Here is a 9,131-nt window from a genome sequence, read left to right on the forward strand (position 1 = left end):
ACGGAGGGGACCCTGCTCCCGGGCGCGCACCGAGGGGACCCCCGCCCAGGGCGCCTCGAGCGCGGGGCGGCCTGAAGAGCGGCCCGGCGGGAGGTGGAAGTGGGCGTTGGAGTATTTAGTCCCTTGTTATTGTTTGCCTGCTCCAGAAGAACGCCGAGCCATCACTGCAGGGTCTCGTGTCGTTGCCGAGACTTAGCAAAGACTCAGGAAGAAATCTTTACAAGTCGGTGAGATGGTGTGGTGTGATTCTTAAAAGCGAACGAAGTCGTGGGACATTGAGGTCGGACTTTTCCTCACTGAAAGTAAATCCAGTTCGGCAAATAGGTTGCATAGTAGACATTTCCCATAAACCGAATAAGCTAAATCTGCAGACTCAAAGCTGTTTAAATGCATATGCAGTGCAAACGTCTTTTGCCGTGCATAACCCTAAGTTTAGCTCTGTGTCAACTCAAAAGTGTGCAAGGGGTGCCCAGGGAAAAGCGTGGGGGAAGCCCAAGGAGAAGAGAGTGGTCATTTTGAGGCTTCACTGGTACCGTCTTTGGGTGGTGGGTTAGCCCCAGCAGCCAACCAGTGTCAAGTCTTACTTTTCCTTCTTACTCCTTCCTAGAAACCGTCCCTGGTTTAGTGTTTCCTAGCCTCAACATTGAGACCATGGTCTTTGCTCTTTGGATTACCACAGGATCTTCCTAACCCATGACCTTCACAGAGGTCCTGCCAGCTCCCCTCCCAAGACCATGGTTGATCTTTCCAACACTATCTCACCGGGTCACTCTCCTCTAAACACCCTTTGGACTCCCCAGTTGCCCACTTAAAGTGATTGCAGCTAAAAGTCCCACCCTTCCTGCTCTCACCCTGCCTGCTCCAACCATCCTGACCTTTTGTGGTTCTCTGTTCATCAAGGCTGCTTGTCCCTGGCTGACAAGATGGGCCGGTGGAAAAGGCTTCCCTTGACTTCTCAACAGCCATGGGGCTTCCTTGGGAAGTCTTCCCCAACAAAGCTCGATTTGGTCCTCTCCCTTGTTCCCACATGAGACTCTAAACCATTCCCTCTGGGTCTCAACACCATATCCCATGTTCCTGTTCTAGTAGTAAATCATGATTTACCATCAAAAACCCACAAGGTATAGGGTGTACTGACTACAGCTAAAACATCTAGTAGGAGCTTGGTATGAACTTGCTGAGTAGATGAAGGAATGAATCAGTGAAGAGCATTGCGGACCTGTATCAGAAGCGACAGGAGCAAAGATGGAAAGTGGAGGGAGACCTTCGGGGAGGTGGAAATGGACAGTCCCTAGTGATGGGCAATTTGTGGGAGCTCAGGGAGAGAAGCTGAGAGTGGGGCACACATGTGCAGCCTGGCTGCTTTGGGGTACCAGCACTGAGGGAACAATCTTGATGAAGGATGTGGATGGAGCAGGAGGGGAAGAGGGCGTGCTCAGTGTGGGCTGTGTTGGATTTGGTGCCTGTCAGACACATCTAAACCTCCCTGGGAAGATCAGGGCTGCAACTGAGAGTTGATAGATGCATTCAGAGAGAGACCTACAGATGAGGGATGATTAATCCCAGAATCCAGGAGAAAGGCAACATGTTCTTTCTCACTAAGGAAGAGGAGCCTGTTGAGGCAGTAGCACATTGGCCAGAGGGCTTTTCCCAAAGCTGTTAGGTGTTGTTTTAAGAAACTGAGAGCAGTGGTGTCCATGTAGCAGGGAGATGTAGGCAACAGTCATCAGAACTGACCACTTGTGGTACTGGTGGCAGAGCAAGGAGTCAAATGTGATGAGTAGGGGAAGCTGAAGGTGGCTAGGGACAGGCAGCAGGTGTGGGGAGAAACACCACACAAGGGACAACAGCAGGTGGTGTGGCTGGGCGGGTCCATTGCTGGGCTTTTGGCTGGCGCCTCTGGACTTAAAGGGTGAGACCATTGGTTGAATAGGGAACACCAGAGAAGTCCCGGGTTGGACATAGGGACAGAAGGTAGGAGCTCCTTTCTGCATGTGTAGGTTTTGCGGTGCTGTGTGTGAGGCCTAAAGTGGAGTTGCTGGGGAACAGGTGAATGGGTAGGTTTGATTCAGGTGGAGTGACGGACAGCACAGCCAGGTGTGCAGAGGTGTCTGTCCAGAGTATCTGGAGCAGATAGGAGAGCCTGGACCAGAGCCCTGGAGACACACAGAGCTACAGTGGCACCAGGGGTGAGGGAGAGAATGGCCAAGGACAGAGGCCCACCTCGGTTCCCATCTGTGGCAGGCACCAACTTGACCGAGATGTCAGCCTAGTGGTTTCATCAACTGGCTGAGCTTTCTGATGTGGAAGGGATGGCCTGTGGAAGAGGGAAGCCACAGGACCTGGCCAGTGACTGGGAGAGGCCCCTGGGCATTCAGGGTGCCCCTGTTCTGCAAGCCAAGGTGAGACTTTGAATCTGAGAAGTTGTCTCATTTTGAAAGAGATCAACAGTTCTTTAAAAAGAGCAGTGTTAAAGGTATATATATTTTTTCCCTCCACGTTTTTAAATGGTGCTTTATAGTTGTATATAACGTGGGATTTGTTGTTATATGTTAATACATACACACAGTATAACAACATGGCCAGTGTTCCTTCCCACCACTCCCCCGCTTCTTACCTCTGATCACTTTCCTCTATTTGACTGACCTCCTAAAGGTATATTTCTTACAAGAACATTAATGAAGTGGTTTTGTGGGTTTTTAAGAGAAAAGTCTCTTGAGAATAAAATACTGAGTGCTTCCATTACTCAAATCATAAAATGTCCCAAAGCCATGTTTTATATAACCACATTATTTCAACAGATGTTTTTGTTTTACTCTCAAAACCCAAAAGCATAAATCTTATACTCTGGTGTCCCGACTTTCAAAGAGATTTGGCAAAACAGACCTTCTGAATTTTCAGGATAATTTATGAACTTGATCATTTGCTGCTGTTCAAGGTCATTCACACCATAGGTAGTGAGTACCTAGGTGCCCATTTCCACAGACAGCTTTCCACTGTATCTGTGGTTTCTTCTTATGAAGATGTGGAAGGAGGAGGAGAGGGTTTGCTGTTACTTGGTTCTGCTGCACATATCCTGGCACCAGGTGTGTAAAACCACAGCAGTTTAGAGGGAGGGATGGTCTCCCTTCCTTCTCCCTGAAGCACTGATCATGTTTTATTGGTTGGTAAGGGTAGTTCCCCCGACCTCATTCTGAGGATTGAACCCAGGGGTTCTCTACCTCTGAGCTGCATACCCAGTCCTTTTTATTTTTATTTTAGACAGGGTCCTGCTAAGTTGTCCAGGCTAGCCTTGAACTTGTGATCCTTCTGCCTCAGCCTCCTAAGTTGCTGGGATGGCAGGCACTTGCTACTGTGCCCAGCAGTAATTTACTCCTTCCCTCCCTCCCTCCCTCCCTCCCTTCTTCCTCCTTTTTTAAAACCTTTAACTCCTAAGGCTGGAGATGTAGCTCAGGGTGGTAGAGCACTTTCTTAACATGGAGGCGCTGTGTTTTAGTCACCAGCACTGCAAAAAAATAAAAGAGGGTCCTCTTTAGTGCTTGCTGGGGTTGGGACACACACTGGGTCCAGCGTGCAGTCACCTGAGGGAGTGGTAGTCCTAGATTGCAGTCCTATGGAAAAGTCCAAACAGATACCATTTTGAGTGGCAGTCCCCTAATTTACCTAGTCAGCATACTTCTATGTACAGTTGAGAGAATGCCCTGGCCGGTCAGGGATTTGACATACACTCACTGGCTTTGGATGTGTTTTTTTTTTTTTTTTTATTCACAGCATATAAGTGTGTCTGCACACCTGTGCATGGTGCACATGCTTTGGCATGGGCACAGCTGCTGTGATCAGATGTCTGGGAGGTCGGAGCACTGAGCAGAGATGGGCAGCCTTGTGTTCAGTTTGCTTTTAGTTGTCTTTTTTATCCTCTCACATTTACTTTCTTCTTTTTCTTTTTGTGCTGGGGATCAAACCTTGGGTCTTGCATGCTAGGCAAGCGCTCTACCACTGAGTTATATACCCCAGCCCCACATTTACTCGCTCTCTGTTTTTTAAAGAATATTCTTATGTATTCTCTTTGTTTTTATTTTTTTAGTTGTAGATGGACACACTACCTTTGTTTAATTTATTTATTTTTATGTGGTGCTGAGGATGGAACCCAGTGCAAGCGCTCTGCCACTGAGCCACAGGCCAGCCCCCACATTTACTCTTTAAATGGTCATTTTCTATGGGGTGGAGAAAAACTTTGGTATATCTAGTTCTTCATTTCTCTGCACAACCACACAGGCAGTGTCACTGGCCTCCCCCTTCCATAAGCAGATTTGTGTAGGTCTTATTTCTCCTGTGGACACACCAGTTTCTGAATTTTAGAAGTAGTTGGTTCAGTTGGGACACAAAAAAGGATTCTGATACAGGAAGGTGATTTTTGTTTAGATTCAGAATAAAACTAGAGTCCCCTTTTAGATTCCTGAGGACGCTCCACAGCTCAGCCTCTTTATTTATTTGTATGTGGTGCTGAGAATGAATCCAGTGCCTCACAGGAGCTAAGCAAGGCGCTACCACTGAGCCATAACCCCAGTCCCCCTTCTGTTTCTTGAGCTTAGCAAGAACAGTTAATTTATACAGCACAGGTTGAGTGTCCCTTATCCAAAATGCTAGGGACCAAAAGTATTTTGGAATTTGGATATTTTCAGATTTTGGAATATTTGCATACACGTGTGTGCACACTAAGATATCCTGGGGATGGGACCAAGTCAAACCCAAAATTTATTTATATTTTACATATATATATATATACATACACACACACACACACACACACACACACACTTTATACACATAGCCAGAAGGTAATTTTATGTGACAATTACAGTGTGTCTGCGTTTTGACTTGGACCTATCATGTGAGGTCAGGTGTGGGATTTTCTACTTGTGGAATCTTGTCAGAGCTCAAAAGTTTCAGATTTTGGAACATTCTGTATTTCAGATTTTTGGATTAGGAATGCTCAACCTGTATTCCTATTCCAAAAGGTCACTGTTTTCTTGCTTTTTAAGTGTTTTCATTTGAGGAACAAAGATCATTAATTGTCACCAGTGCAAATGTGGTCCACCTTATCCCAGAGCTATGCTTCAGGCTGGGGGAAGGCACCTGGTGGCTTTTGGCCTCTGCATGTCTAGAATTTAAATGTAAATTGATCGCCTTCTTTTGGCTGGTCCCACCTCTTTCTGTCTGTTCTCCCCTGCTGGGGCTTTGGGGCAGGTGCCGGTGGCCACCTCTCTCTCTCCTTCCTGCTGGTGGGTGAGCTGTGAGGGCAAAGGGCCTGCCTACTCAGGCACAGTTGCTGTGCTCCTAGACTGCTTTCCTGTCCCACTCCAAGAAAGGCGTTATAGTTTTGGTTTTCTTACTTGATGTACACCTTTAAAGACTGTTGATAAAACTAAATAGGAAATAGTTTTTTCATGCTTTATACTTATTAAAACATCACTTTCTTCTGAAGCTGGCTGTATTTACTTTTCACTGAACTCAAAAAAGAAAAACGGGCATCTAGGTAACCTTATGAAACGCCCTAGGAGGTAGGAGCAGTCATTGTGGTTTTGCATTAATGTGTTCACTCATTTAAGTAACCAGGTTTACTATAGCAGGAAATATGAAGACACTTTTTGACACACTGTGTAAGAATCCCCGGGAAGTGATACAACTGGGAATAGCACATCTGGATTCAGTTCTCTGCCTTACCTGTAGTTCTTTTTGCCTCTTTTGTAGATAATGTCTTGAGGCCACAGCTCCCTTGTCCTGAGTAACCTCCAGAGGATAAGGGGTGAAATATTTACCTTTTATTCTTCTAATTAAAATAAAAGTTTAATTAGACAAAGTTGGGATTCTCAACTGTTCCTTGTACCCTGTAGAGCCATCACATTGCCACAGCTGGCTTTTTATACGCCCCTGGGGTGGCAGCAAGTTTTACCTTGGATTTCTTAGTCTGGTTTTCTCCTCTTTTCAATCTCCTTAGTTTACCCACCGCCTCTGCAATCTGCTACTGTGACAGTTTGCTCATTGTGTCAGCAGCATTGAACCAGTGCTTGCTGTGAAGTTGCCCCTTTTGATGACACTCTTCCTCAGTAATGCACAAATGCAATATCCAAAGGACAAAGATCTGGCACTATTGGAACCAAAGACTAGTGTTTATATGTTTTGCTTTGGGGGAAGAAGCAGTGGATTTGATGGTGAATTGATTGCTTGTGCAAGTAGGCTTTTGTAAAGTTAACTGTTGGAGCTGAGGATGTAGCTCAGGTGGAGCCTTACCTAGCATAGGCAAGGCTCTGGGTTCATGCCCATGACCAAGTGGGGAAAAGTCCTTAAGTTAGTAGGTCTTATATGTGTAAAAGTAATAAAAATTCACCAGTTTCTTTAAAAGTAAAACAAAACATAGTGGTCTAAGCTTTCATGGGCTGTAAGAAAATAGACGTGGCTTTCTGATTCCACATGTTCCGCACCCACACACTCAACCAAGCGGACCAAAAAATATCAGGAAAAAAAATTGCTCAATACTGAACATGTACAGACTTTTTTCTTGTCATTATTCCCCCAAATAGTAGCGAGCAACACCTGTTCACAGAGCACTTACGTTGATCAGGTATTGTAAGCCATCTGGAAACCATCTAAGGTGTATCGGGGTGTGTGCACAGGTTATGGCAAATACTGCATCATTTTATGTAAGGATGTGAGCATTTCAATTTTGGTGTCCTGCATCCTGGACCCAGCCTCCTCCATACCCTGAGGATACCTGGACAGTGTGCTAGGTTTCTCTTTTCCTGGGGCAGGGGGGTTGCCTTCTGTCCCTGGGGAATGGGCTTCTGCCATGCACCTCTGAGTCCTCAAGAATTGGGCACAGCCTGAGTGCCAGGACCCTGGGTTGCAGTGCGTGAAGGACTTGCAGCAAGTGGACATGGCCTGAGCAGCGTGATCAAACGCTGCCCCTGCTTGCCTGAGTACTGGGGAGCCCTGCCAGATACCTCCAAACTGGGGGGCAGGCCAGGGAGAAGGGGCCAACAGGGCCAGAGGGCAGCTGGTCCCCACTCCCCCTCCCTTTCTTCTCCTCTTCCTCCCTCCCCCACCCCCCACCCCCCTGCATTAAGGGTGGAGAGGTTTGGGCCCGGCTCCAGCCATCCCGCTCCACCGGTTTCGACCACCACAAACCGGTGTTTCCAGGAGCAAGTGACTCCTGGGGCCTCTCTGAAGCTCCTGGCTGGGCAAAGTGCTCTGTTGCGCATTCGCTCAGCTTTGGGGTTTTCTTGCTACTTCAGGGCATTTAGGGAAGAATTTCGGGAGACCACTGGAGATTGTTTATTCATTTTGCTCTCTGGGTTTTACTTTGAAATATGGTTAGGAGGAAGTATTCATTTTAAAATACCCAAACTAGCCACTCCTGATGGCTGCACTGTCATCCTAGAGGCTTCTGAGGCAGGGGCAGGAGGAAGGCAAGTCCCAGGCCAGCCTGGGCAACTTAGCCTGTCTCAAAAAGTAAAAGGGGCTGGGAGTGTGGCTCAGTGGTGGAGTGCCTCTTGGTGCAATCCCCAGTACCACTAAACCAAAACTAAATTCTCCAACTACTCTTATCACCTGGGAGAGCAACTCCCAAGAGTAGTGAGCACAGGTAAAAGGGGAGGAGTGTAGTCAGTTCCCTTGCAGGCATCTGGGGAACCCCGTGGGTGGACCCAGGGGCTGCAACAATGCGCCCCCCCCTTTACCCTTCTCTCCGTCCTGCCGTCTTCTGTGCTGCCTCTTTGTCCTCTTTTATCTCCTCTCCAAATGCCCCTCCTAAAACTGCACCCCAGAGTTAAAATGTTTTAAAATCTCACACTTGTGTAAAAAAATTGCTGTAAAGATCCTCAGCTAGTAGCCTGCCAGAGGCTCTCCCAGAGCCACTCCCCAGGGGCTCTCTCTTTGTTAGGGAGACCTCCTGTGGCCTTCTTCCTCCTCCTTCCTTCAGTGAGTCCCCTTTCTACTATCTGCTTGCCCAAGGTCACACTACCGGCCTTGTGTGTGCTGGAGATGAAACTCTCAGCCTTGCCATGCTAGGCTTGCCCTCTGTCACTGAGCTACACTCCCAGCCCCCACTGTGGTTGCTGTATTCCCACTACACCTTGGGGGCAAAAACCCACCCTCCTCTACTAGGGCACTCTGGGGGGCGGGGGTGAGTACTTCCCTGCCATATTCCTCTGATCCTAAGGGTTCACACCAGCAGAAACAGCTTTGATTGTACAGCAAAGTTTTGTTTCTCTCCGCCCCATACTGGGGATTGAACCCAGGGCCTTGTTCCTGATAGGCAAGCGCTCTATCACTCCCCATCCATAGCTAAGTTTTCTTTTAGAAAAAAGGCACTCAGGAACGGGCGGGTCTTGTAATCTTGGGAGATGTTTATTAGAAAGCACATCTTCCCGGGCCCCGGCTCATAGATGGATGGAAGCGTAGGGTTGCTGGACACTTTACATCTCCGCGCTGAGGGTGGGAGGTGGGGTGTGTACCTGCCAAGACTTGCATGGCTGTTCATAGCGAGGTAGAGGCAGGGGGCTTGCTCAAGGCAAGTGACCAGTGCGCCCACTCCTGAGACACTTAGGGATAGAAATGATGGGGTATAAGTAGTTAGCAGTGAGCGAAATGAAGGAAAGCCAGGTGGAAAGTTGAACACCCGCAAGACCTCAATGCCTTATCCACAGTAAACGTCCGCTGGTCCACCCCCAACCCTGGGGGCGCACACGCCCAGGCACTGCGTGCTGGCATCGAGTGGGGCGCGGTTCGGGTCCGGGGGAAAACGCGTCGGCAGCACACCCCTTGGTGCTCCAGGGTGGGAAGTGCGGCCTGCGGAAGGGAACACTGGACCTTTCCTGATCCTCTCTCCCCCGCTGCTGACGCAGGCGCCACGGAGCACCGGTCCCTGCTGGCCCCAAGTGTTGAGGAGTGAAGTGCAGCCCCGAGGCTGCGGGCTCCTTGCTCAGGCAGTCCCGGGGGGCTGCCACCTAGGGTCCGGAACCCCAGGCCGAGACGCGGAAGCAATCATTAGCAAAACTGCGCAGACCCCGAGGGCGCGCTGGAGAGCGGGGCGGGGCGGGGCATGGCGTGGCTGCGCGGCCGGCCGCTCTACC

At 48.8% G+C, this 9,131-nt stretch overlaps 1 protein-coding gene across 3 annotated transcripts in view; it reads left to right on the top strand.

Moving 5' to 3' along the window:
• The first annotated feature begins 6 nt into the window (after positions 1-6).
• Positions 7-9,131, top strand: part of Dido1 (death inducer-obliterator 1) — a 50,604-nt gene continuing 41,479 nt past the window's right edge. For 2 of the 3 annotated variants that reach the window (XM_015478473.2, XM_015478503.2), the window contains exon 1: positions 7-2,402. The gene's annotated coding sequence lies outside the window, so the exon portion shown is untranslated. The remainder of the gene's footprint in view (positions 2,403-9,131) is intronic. The other variant, XM_015478490.2, reaches the window with a different exon arrangement.

This window comes from Marmota marmota, unplaced genomic scaffold (assembly GCF_001458135.2).
Source record: "Marmota marmota marmota unplaced genomic scaffold, marMar, whole genome shotgun sequence".
NCBI classification, from domain to species: Eukaryota; Metazoa; Chordata; class Mammalia; order Rodentia; family Sciuridae; genus Marmota; species Marmota marmota.